We start from the raw sequence: 9,611 nt of genomic DNA, 5'->3' as shown, positions 1-9,611 counted from the left end.
TGGTGGTGATGGTGGTGGCAGTGGTTGTGATGGTGGTGGTGGTGGTGGTGAGGATGGTGGTGGTGATGGTGGTGGCAGTGGTTGTGATGGTGGTGGTGGTGGTGGTGGTGGTGGTGATGGTGATGGTGGTGATGGTGATGGTAGTGGTGGTGGTGAATATGATGATGATGGTAGTGGTGGTGACCTGCACGCTTGTGAGACGGTGAATGGAGGATGCAGCATTGCATCTTGCAAGCAACTGACTGCCTCCCACCGGTCCCCTGCAGTCGTGATAATATCTCGTCGCTGCCCCCTCCTCATGAGCTGTTTGTCATCATACGTGCGTGCGTGCGTGCGTGCGTGCGTGCGTGCGTGCGTGCGTGCAGGATCGTGAGTGACGCAGCAGACAGCTTCCCGGAAAAAAAGCTCATGTGACGGAGAACCGTGACGTAGGCACGACGTCATGCATCTCGTAAGAGGAGCAAGCGTAAAGCCGAAAAAGAAGTGTCAACATCGGAGAATTTACCAACAGCTGCGCGCGTCGCGTGGGTCTCCTAGTGATGGGGAACGAGGATGCAGCAGCAGGCCTTACCTACTGTGCGGGGCAAGCCTTACCTGCCGTTCATCCTATCTTACCTGCCGTTCATCCTATCTTACCTGCTGTTAATTTATTGCTAGAACGCACGGCGAGTCGAGAAATTTGCGGATCGAGAAAATTTCGACGTCACTGCATGCGATAGATCGTATGATTTAGGTATACGTCACTGTCGTGTGAACGTCGGATGCGATAAACTGAGAGTTTTCCCTAAACGATGGTCCACGTTAGATTATATTCTCTCTGTGAATGTCGTAAATAGAACATAATTCGCCCGTAGGGGCCAACACGACCAGATATTCACTTATTGCCTTCAGTTTCACTTGTTCAGACGACATGCAGTTGCACATCGATTGTTCTGTAGGGATCGCTAGCTTTGAAGAAAACCTGCTGAGCGCGGTGCATGGTCACAAGTCTATCGCATCTCTCTCTCTCTCTCTCTTATTCATGTTGTTTGTGCACAGGGCGTGCGTGCGGTGTACTTGTGTGTTGCAGATGAGCATTTGAACGGCATTTATATCAAGTTATCGACAATAATAGGCGAAATAGCGTAGAGAAACATTAAGACTTTGGTAGTAAATACATATCGTGTTTATTTATCATTATTACCTCCGCCCAACGGAGTTGGAGGAGATTATGTTTTCGCTCTCGTGTGTTCGTGTGTTCGTGTGTTCGTGTGTTCGTGTGTTCGTGTGTTCGCGTGATCGATATTAGCCAGTGAGCCAGCGAGCCAGCGAGTCAGCAAGCCGCGGCGTATGGCGTATGTTGTTGGCGGTCGATCGATATCACCCAGCGAGCCAGCGAGTCAGCAAGCCAGCGAGCGTGTACATGTGAGCGAGCAGCAGCAACGAGCGGCTGCTACGAGCGAGCGAGCAGCAAGCCAGCAAGCCAGCGTGTACATGTCAGTACGCTGGCGTATATCGTGGGTTATTCGTGTGTTCGTGAGTCGTATGGCGTATGTCGCTGGCGGAGGTATGCACTCTCCGTGAGTGCACTCTGTCTAGTTTTGTGTGTGAGACGTTCCAAGTGCCTGTGCGTGTGAGGTTAGTTTGCGAGCGCTCTCGTGTCGCGGGATGGATTCGTAGGCATATAAGCAAAGAATAGAGTGATGTGGGGGGAGGGGGAGAGTGTGGTGTAGACGCACGAGGAGGGACAGCATCACGTAGTTTACGATAAGAAGGCCTAAATATATTATCCTTAAACTAAGACGCTGTCCGGCGCTGTATCTTGTATCTTGTATCTTGGTACCCTCTCTTGTATTTCACAAGGCACTCGATTCTACGAGGTGCGGGGATTATCTAGACTCTAGAGAGAAGGAGATTAATGCCGCCTCCAGTTCTCTAGATGTTAGTGTTTCTAGTCACCAGTATTTTCCGTACGTAATCTAACGCTGGTTTCAATAACCTGGGGTTGTCTCCTGTCGAGTTTTCTATTCTTTGTCCCTTCTTATATTTATTATAGCTATTACATTTATATAAATGTTCCATGTCTTCTTTTATATTCTTAGTACATCTATTACACATATTGTCACTAAAGTTATAAAGTAGCCTTTGAGATCAATCATACAAGTTTTACATTTAAATGCAAAACACGAATCAGTAAATGATAATTCTTTCATATATATATAATTCTTCAAACCGTATGTTGCAATGTTTATCATGTTCATTTTTGTTTTATCTCTAGTTTTTAATTTGTCTCTTTTAATTACTCTTTTTAAAATGACATTTTTGACTTGTTTTTTTTCCAGGCTTTTTTTGGTTTTATTCCTATGGCTGGCTGTAAATGACATTTCCAGTTCGTACTCCTCTAGGATTACTAAAATTTCATTTCCCCAATTTTTTCCATCCTCTTTGATTTTGTGATTAATGGCTTAGTTTAAAGAAAGCGAGTAAACAAAATTCCTAAGATGTCCCCCGTATTTACGTTTCGACTTAATCACTCTAACATCGCTATAAATGGCGCTGAGAGCTTCGGAAACCAAAAACCCTCGCGAGTGCGCTCGCTGCACGTGCTGGTGTACCCCCCCCCCACCCCACCCCCACCCCACCCCTCTCTCATCACCATCACCACCATGCAGCCCCGTATCGTACACACCCGTAACACGAGTAGGCGCTCTCCTCTACTCCCCTCCCCTCATCTTCCCTCCTCTCCCCGCCTCTCCTCTCCCTTATCGTCGTCTTCCCCTCGCCTCTCCTCTCCTCCTTCCCTCCCCTCTCCTCCTCTCCCCTCCCCTTTCGTCCTCGCCCGCTGTCCTCTCCTCCTCTTCCCTCCCCCTTCTCTCCCATCCCTTATCGCCCTCTCTCTTTCCCTCCCCTCTTCTTTTCTTCCTTCTCCTCCCCTCTCCCCTCTTCTCTGCTTTCCCTTATTCTTTGTCCTCTCTTCCTCCTCTCTCCTCTCTCCTCCGCTCTAGCACTGTAGATTTGTCGTACTCTGACACCGCGTGGACTCGCTAGTAAACACACGTCATCGTCGGGTCGATATAACGGGAAACACGGACGGAACCGCGATACTATTATAAATGCATCAAGAAACTCGCACGTGGACAGCGCGGTGGGGGAAGGTAGGGGAAGGGAGCGGAGGAGAAAGGACGATAGGGAATGGAAGAGGAGGAAAGGAGAGGAGGAGAGGGGAGGGAGAGAGGAGAGAGAGAGAGAGAGAGAGAGAGAGAGAGAGAGAGAGAGAGAGAGAGAGAGAGAGAGAGAGAGAGAGAGAGAGAGAGAGAGAGAGAGAGAGAGAGAGAGAGAGAGAGAGAGAGAGAGAGAGAGAGAGANGTTATTTCATAGGTACACAGGTACATTAATGTATGGAGTTATTACAAGTACATAGATAGGTATGTTAATGTATGGAGTTATTCACAAGTACATAGATAGGTATGTTAATGTATGGAGTTATTCACAAGTACATAGATAGGTATGTTAATGTATGAAGTTATTTCATAGGTACATAGATAGGTATGTTAATGTATGGAGTTATTTCATAGGTACATAGATAGGTATGTTAATGTATGGAGTTATTCACAAGTACATAGATAGGTATGTTAATGTATGGAGTTATTTCATAGGTACATAGATAAGTATGTTAATGTATGAAGTTATTTCATAGGTACACAGATACACTAATGTATGGAGTTATTCACAAGTACATAGATAGGTATGTTAATGTATGGAGTTATTTCATAGGTACACAAGTACATTAATGTATGGAGTTATTCACAAGTACATAGATAGGTATGNCACGACAACAGTCGTTTGCGTAAAACATTAACGATTCCAGGAGACGCACTGTTTTGGAACTCGAGGGGGGTACCCAGGACCGCCCGCCTGCCCAACGACCGACCGCCGCACGTCAACACGCTTTCGGCGACGACGCAACTTCACTCTTTTAGGCGAATCGACAACTGAGCGACGGCGTATGGTGGAAGGCACGCGCGAGCGTGTGGCGCCGCGACCTAGTCGCACAGCTTCTGCCATATCCGGCGACTTTTCGCAAAGGTTGGCTTTAACTCCGCGCTACCTCCCAGCCACCCGCACTATCACGCTTTCGCAGAGGTTAGCTTTAACTCCGCGCTACCTCCCAGCCACCCGCACTATCACGCTTTCGCAGAGGTTGGCTTTAACTCCGCGCTACCTCCCAGCCACCCGCACTATCACGCTTTCGCAGAGGTTGGCTTATTAACTGGCCGCGCTACCCTCCCAGCATGCCCGCACTATCAGCCGGCTTCGCAGAGTGTTGGCTTTAACTCCGCGCTACCCCCCACCAACACTCACTATCACGCTTTCGGGGCCGAGAGGTTGGCTTTAACATCCAGCCTCTACATAATCCGACATGCACACGCGCGCGAGACTATCACGCTTCGCAGAGGTTGGCATTTTAACTCTCCAGGCGCTACCTCCAGCACACCGCACTAATCACGGCTTTCGGCAAGAGGTATAGCTTTAACTCCGTGCTACCTCCACTAGCCAACTCAGGCCGAACATAATCACAGACTTTACTGCCAGAGGTTAGCTTTAAGCTCCGCGTAATCCCTCCCAGTCCACCCGGCACTGACTCTTTGTCTTTCGGCAGAGGTTTGGCTTTTAAACTCCGCGCTACCTCGCTCAGCCCACCACACTATCTCAGCTTTCGCTAGAGGTGGCTTTAACCTCCGCGCTAAGCCTCCCAGTCCACACCACCAACGGCCACTATCACGCTTTTCGGCAGAGGTTGGCTTTAACCTCCGCGCTACCTCCCAGCCACGCGCAACATCACCGCTTTCACAGAGGTTTGGCTTAACTACCGCGCTACCTCCCAGCACCCCCCCCGCACTATCACGCTTCGCATAGGTTGGCTTTTAACTACGCGACTACCATCCCAGCCACCCGCATCTATCACGCTTTTCGCAGAAGTTGGCTTAACTCCACCGCTAGCGTCCCAGCCACGTCCGCCATCGTCGTGCTTTCCGCAGAGTGTTGGCTTTAATCTCGCGCTAGATAGACCGTCCCAGCCACCCGCACTCTCGCGCATTTCGCCGCTCCGGCCTCCACGCCTCTCCACTCCGTTGGCGCACACAGCGGTCTGGGACCTCTCTCTCTCTCTCTCTCTCAGTACATAACCTGTCAACGCTGCTTTCACTTGGTGGCGGCTAGCCCATACACCGCATGTTACGCAAATGTTTCCTTAGCAACAACAGACGACGACAAAGACACTTAGGCTCAAATCATGGCGTTCTCGTTATACATACATCGGGGCCTTGTCTTCTCGATGGCAGGGGGGCGAGAGAGAGATTTAACGCTTCCCTGCATTTACATTCTCTACATAACGCATTACATAGGCTTATTAAAGCAAACCAGCAACGAGAAAGCAAGTCTACATCCAATCTACACGCACGGTGCACATCGCGCAAAACGTCACACACCCACACGCGCTGCACCACACCATACACACACGACCACGCAACGAGACTGCCGCACGCCTACACGCACGCACAGCATGCATGCAAACAACACACACGCAACGCACCACACACCCGCACCCATGGCTTCCATACAGAGATGCCACGCGCGCCTTCACACCTGACCCGTAATATATCCCAGAACCCTGCCGGCCAACCTGCTCTAGTTAAGTTGTCAAAATGAACAACTAACAACAGAAATTTAATACGCTCCATTAAAAGATATTATTATAACTGCAGTTTGGCGGTATGACCACGTCGCGCAACATGACAACGCACCGACGTATCAATCTAATAGGGTAAATAACGTTCAGCGGCGAGGGGGGAATAAGGAATGGATAAGTCCAATTCAAGCGATTCGACGCCTGTGAACATCATTGTTGCTTTTTGCGTCCACCAACTTGGCTCGATATCTATTGTGTGCGCGGTGAGTCGCATTGGGGTGGGATTGCCGAGAGGAGGGGGGGGGGGAATTACACCTTTTAATTACACATATTACACCAGGCAGCGGCAATAATTTGAACGGGAGTGCCGGAGTCAAAATAACTCCCTGATTTGACATGATGACAGGATCACCCGTTGTAACTCCCTGAAGAATTGTGCATCATGCTAAACTAGTTTGGGTTCGCAGAAGCACGGCCCCTCGGCGGAATTACTGTATGTTTCAGCTAATGGTCCTAAGGAGAAAATTTGCAGACGGTGCAACTTGCAGTGAATGCTTAAAAATGAAGCGACAATGCGCGTATGTTAATGATCTATCAATTTTTAACCTCAGACTGCGGACTTCCCTCATTTTGCTGCCGGAGTCGGCGTCTTTATTTGTGGGTAGGGAGTTGAGTGGGTTTTTTGGAACTCCACTTGTTCAAAAGTGTTTAATGTGTCTACCCCTGTCTACACATACAAGACATCAAGTTCGAGAATATCCATTCACCTGCACGAAGCGCTTTCCATTCGGCGTGCGTTATGACACTTAGAAGACACAGCTTCCCCAATCAACAACAACCAGGATGACGGTGAGCAAAAGCGACGTGGGGATTATATGAAATATTAGAAACGCGCAACGAGTGGTGCATGTTCTGTATGATTTCCAGGACAGAGATGCCTAATATAATATATATATATATATAATATGAAGCCAAGACGAAACAACTATACAATAGGCAGAGCAATGCTCACAGCATTTATACGTCAGACGATGTGATGAGTACCCGCAAGATAAATTTCGAGACAGCTCCTGCACATGACTAGGTGGCAAAGGTCAAGCAAGTGCACTAGATTGTCTCGAAATCCAAACAAGTGACGTTGATATTAGAACATATTAAACAGGAAAAAAAAGATATAGAGCGATAATAACAGATCCAAGTAACGAAGCTCTCATGCAAAATGTTTAAAAAAACAACGCGTAAGAGAGCGAAACACGGTGTTCACACTGTCAAAAGTATATCCGTGTAATGTAAAGAATAGAGCTCAGGATCATACAGCCAGTACGCCGTAACAGATGTCTTTAACCGAAAGATTAACCCATAAGAAAATTAAATTTAATGTAATTTTAATTCATTAAGGATTAATAACCAGATTGCAATAACGAAAAGCAAAACTGGTTGATGAAATTATATAAATCTTAGCTTGTCCACAATCGGAAAGATTCGTTCTGAACGTTTATAGATGATAATGCGCAGCTATATAATGCATTACTCCAAGAAACTGGTATGTGCTGAGGGTTATGAAAATCCCTAAATTGACGTTAGTCACACCGACCACTTGAGCACAGCCTGGTCGGGTTAATATATCGATATGTATATTATGGATGCGTCACGAAATTAGCAGACTAGGCCCACACTGGGCATAGTATGCCGCAAAATTATTTGGAAGGGCCGAGGTAACATGGCAAAACAACCGACCATTTTAGTACTGAGCTGGTGGTTTCAGGCCGTGATGTAAGGGAGTAACGTACCTACATTTTATTTATGATACATTTAAAATTAAGCAAATATCTATAATTTTACTCCTGAAGGATATCAATTCGCCATATATTTATCACATTTTTAAATCAAATATGATAAGATCGAGAATGGCAAGACTGTGAAATCATGACTTCAAAACAAAAATTTGGAATGGCATGGGTAAATTTTGAATGGTGGATTGCCTGGTAAAATTGGCGTGTTACCCAAGCCCCTTCTGAGCCGGTGCAAAAAATCTGAATTTCATGGCTCTGTATATTATGATATTATACTATTATATCCTAAATGTGTACATTGTGCTCTGCCAATGTAATTTTACAAAGTGCGTAATGCATCACAGCCAACCAAGGCTAAGACAGGTAACTGAGAGAAGCGTTCACGCTCACCATCTATTGCGAGATGGAACGGCGTACGTTCGATATCGAATCGACGACGGCGAACCGTCAAGGAATTACACCGACCGGCCGGACTCCTGAACTGGGTTATACACTTTCCGCCCGCGCAGCACAATGAACGCAGAGCGCTGGTCCGTGCGGTTTCAGTTCACTGTTACCACGATTGTAAACGGTGGGTTTTACAAAACCACACTGCCAACCGCAAAATCCGGTTAGCGCCGACGAAATCTGAGTCGGGCACCGATCACGGGTGTAGGCAGTTCCAGATATAGCGCTGCGGCTTAGCGAGTTAGCGGCACGATCAGCACACTACGCACAAAACCCGAACAGCATCACTACACACACCCACACGCACAGCGGCGATAGACGCATCATTAAACAGCACGTACAACAGCACGTAGCGTAACACAGGGTTTTATTGTCAGATCTTAAGTTGCTCGCTGGAAAATCCTATCGTTAGGATATTAGAAGTTAATATAAGACATCTTGCCATCGGATGACTCCAGCGGGTTGGTTCTAGCTTGCCAACTGTGGTAGAGGGAGAACATCAAAGTCCTATGGCAGCCTTTCAGAGGTAGCCAGCTAGTTAAGCATTCCACTGCTGGTAAATTATGCCAATCAAAGTTCCTCACGGCACCTATTCAGAGGTAGCCAGCCGTAGTTAGCTTGCCACTGTGTGGTATGAATGGCAATCGAAAGTTCTACGGCAAACTCCAATTCAGAGGTAGTCGCCAGCATAGTTAGCCTTGCCACTACGTGTAGAAGGCCAGCCACAATCGCTATAGCACCGTTCAGAGGTAGTCCAGTGGTTCAGCTTGCCCGACTGTGGTAGAAGATGGCCAATCCAAAACTTGCCTAACGCACCTTGTTCAGAGGTAGGCCAGTGGGCCTTAGCTTGGCCCACTGTGGTAGATATGGCATCAAGTTCCTACGGCACCGTATTTAGACGGTAGCCAGCTAGTTAGCGATTGCAGACCTGAACTGACTATGGTCGAATTGGGCATTAAAAACTTACCTAACGAGCAACCGTTTACAGGTAGCTTCAGCTGGTTTAGCATTGCCAACTGATTGGTAGGAATGGCATCAGACTTCCTACAGGAACCTGGTTTCGAGGTAGCCACGGGTTAGCATTGCCACTAGTGGTAAGAATGGCATCAGACTCCTAACGCTAGCCCTACATAAATAGACTTTTTTATTACGGAGAGCATCTTTTTTGATTTTGTATGTAAAAATAAAAAGCTCTCGTAATTATATGTTTACGGGAGCTCAATTTTAAGACTTGCCAGAGTCTAACTTTTTTTCATAGCATGATTGTTGTTACCAAATTTCATAATTTGATGCACCGGACTCTAAATAGATGTTATCAGAAAGCCAGAAATTGTGTCTAATTATCGTAATGGTGTTTCCTCAGAACAAAAGTCAAAGATTATGCTTTGGCGAAATCTGACCTGAGGTTCACAAATTATTCCTCTAATGGTGACAAAATCACGAGGCCGGGTTAAGCATGTTGCTGTATGCTGTTGTTGTAACAAAGTATAGATTCTGCATGGGCACTGATTGTCTCCATTCGCATTTGGTTTTTTAGATTCAATTTGCGCGGTAAATGTCTAGCCATATCAATAAAAAGAAACTAGCTTGCCCGAACAGGTGAAGTGCAATTTCAAGCTACCATGTCCCCGGGGAAGAATTTGGTTTCCTCTCCGGGCCATCTGGGCAAGCGGGTTTGTCGAGCCGCGGCACCAGTGCAGGGT

Source organism: Priapulus caudatus, unplaced genomic scaffold (genome assembly GCF_000485595.1).
Source record: "Priapulus caudatus unplaced genomic scaffold, Priapulus_caudatus-5.0.1 Scaffold699, whole genome shotgun sequence".
In the NCBI taxonomy this organism is placed as follows: domain Eukaryota; kingdom Metazoa; phylum Priapulida; class Priapulimorpha; order Priapulimorphida; family Priapulidae; genus Priapulus; species Priapulus caudatus.
Note: the sequence above shows the minus strand (reverse complement) of the source record.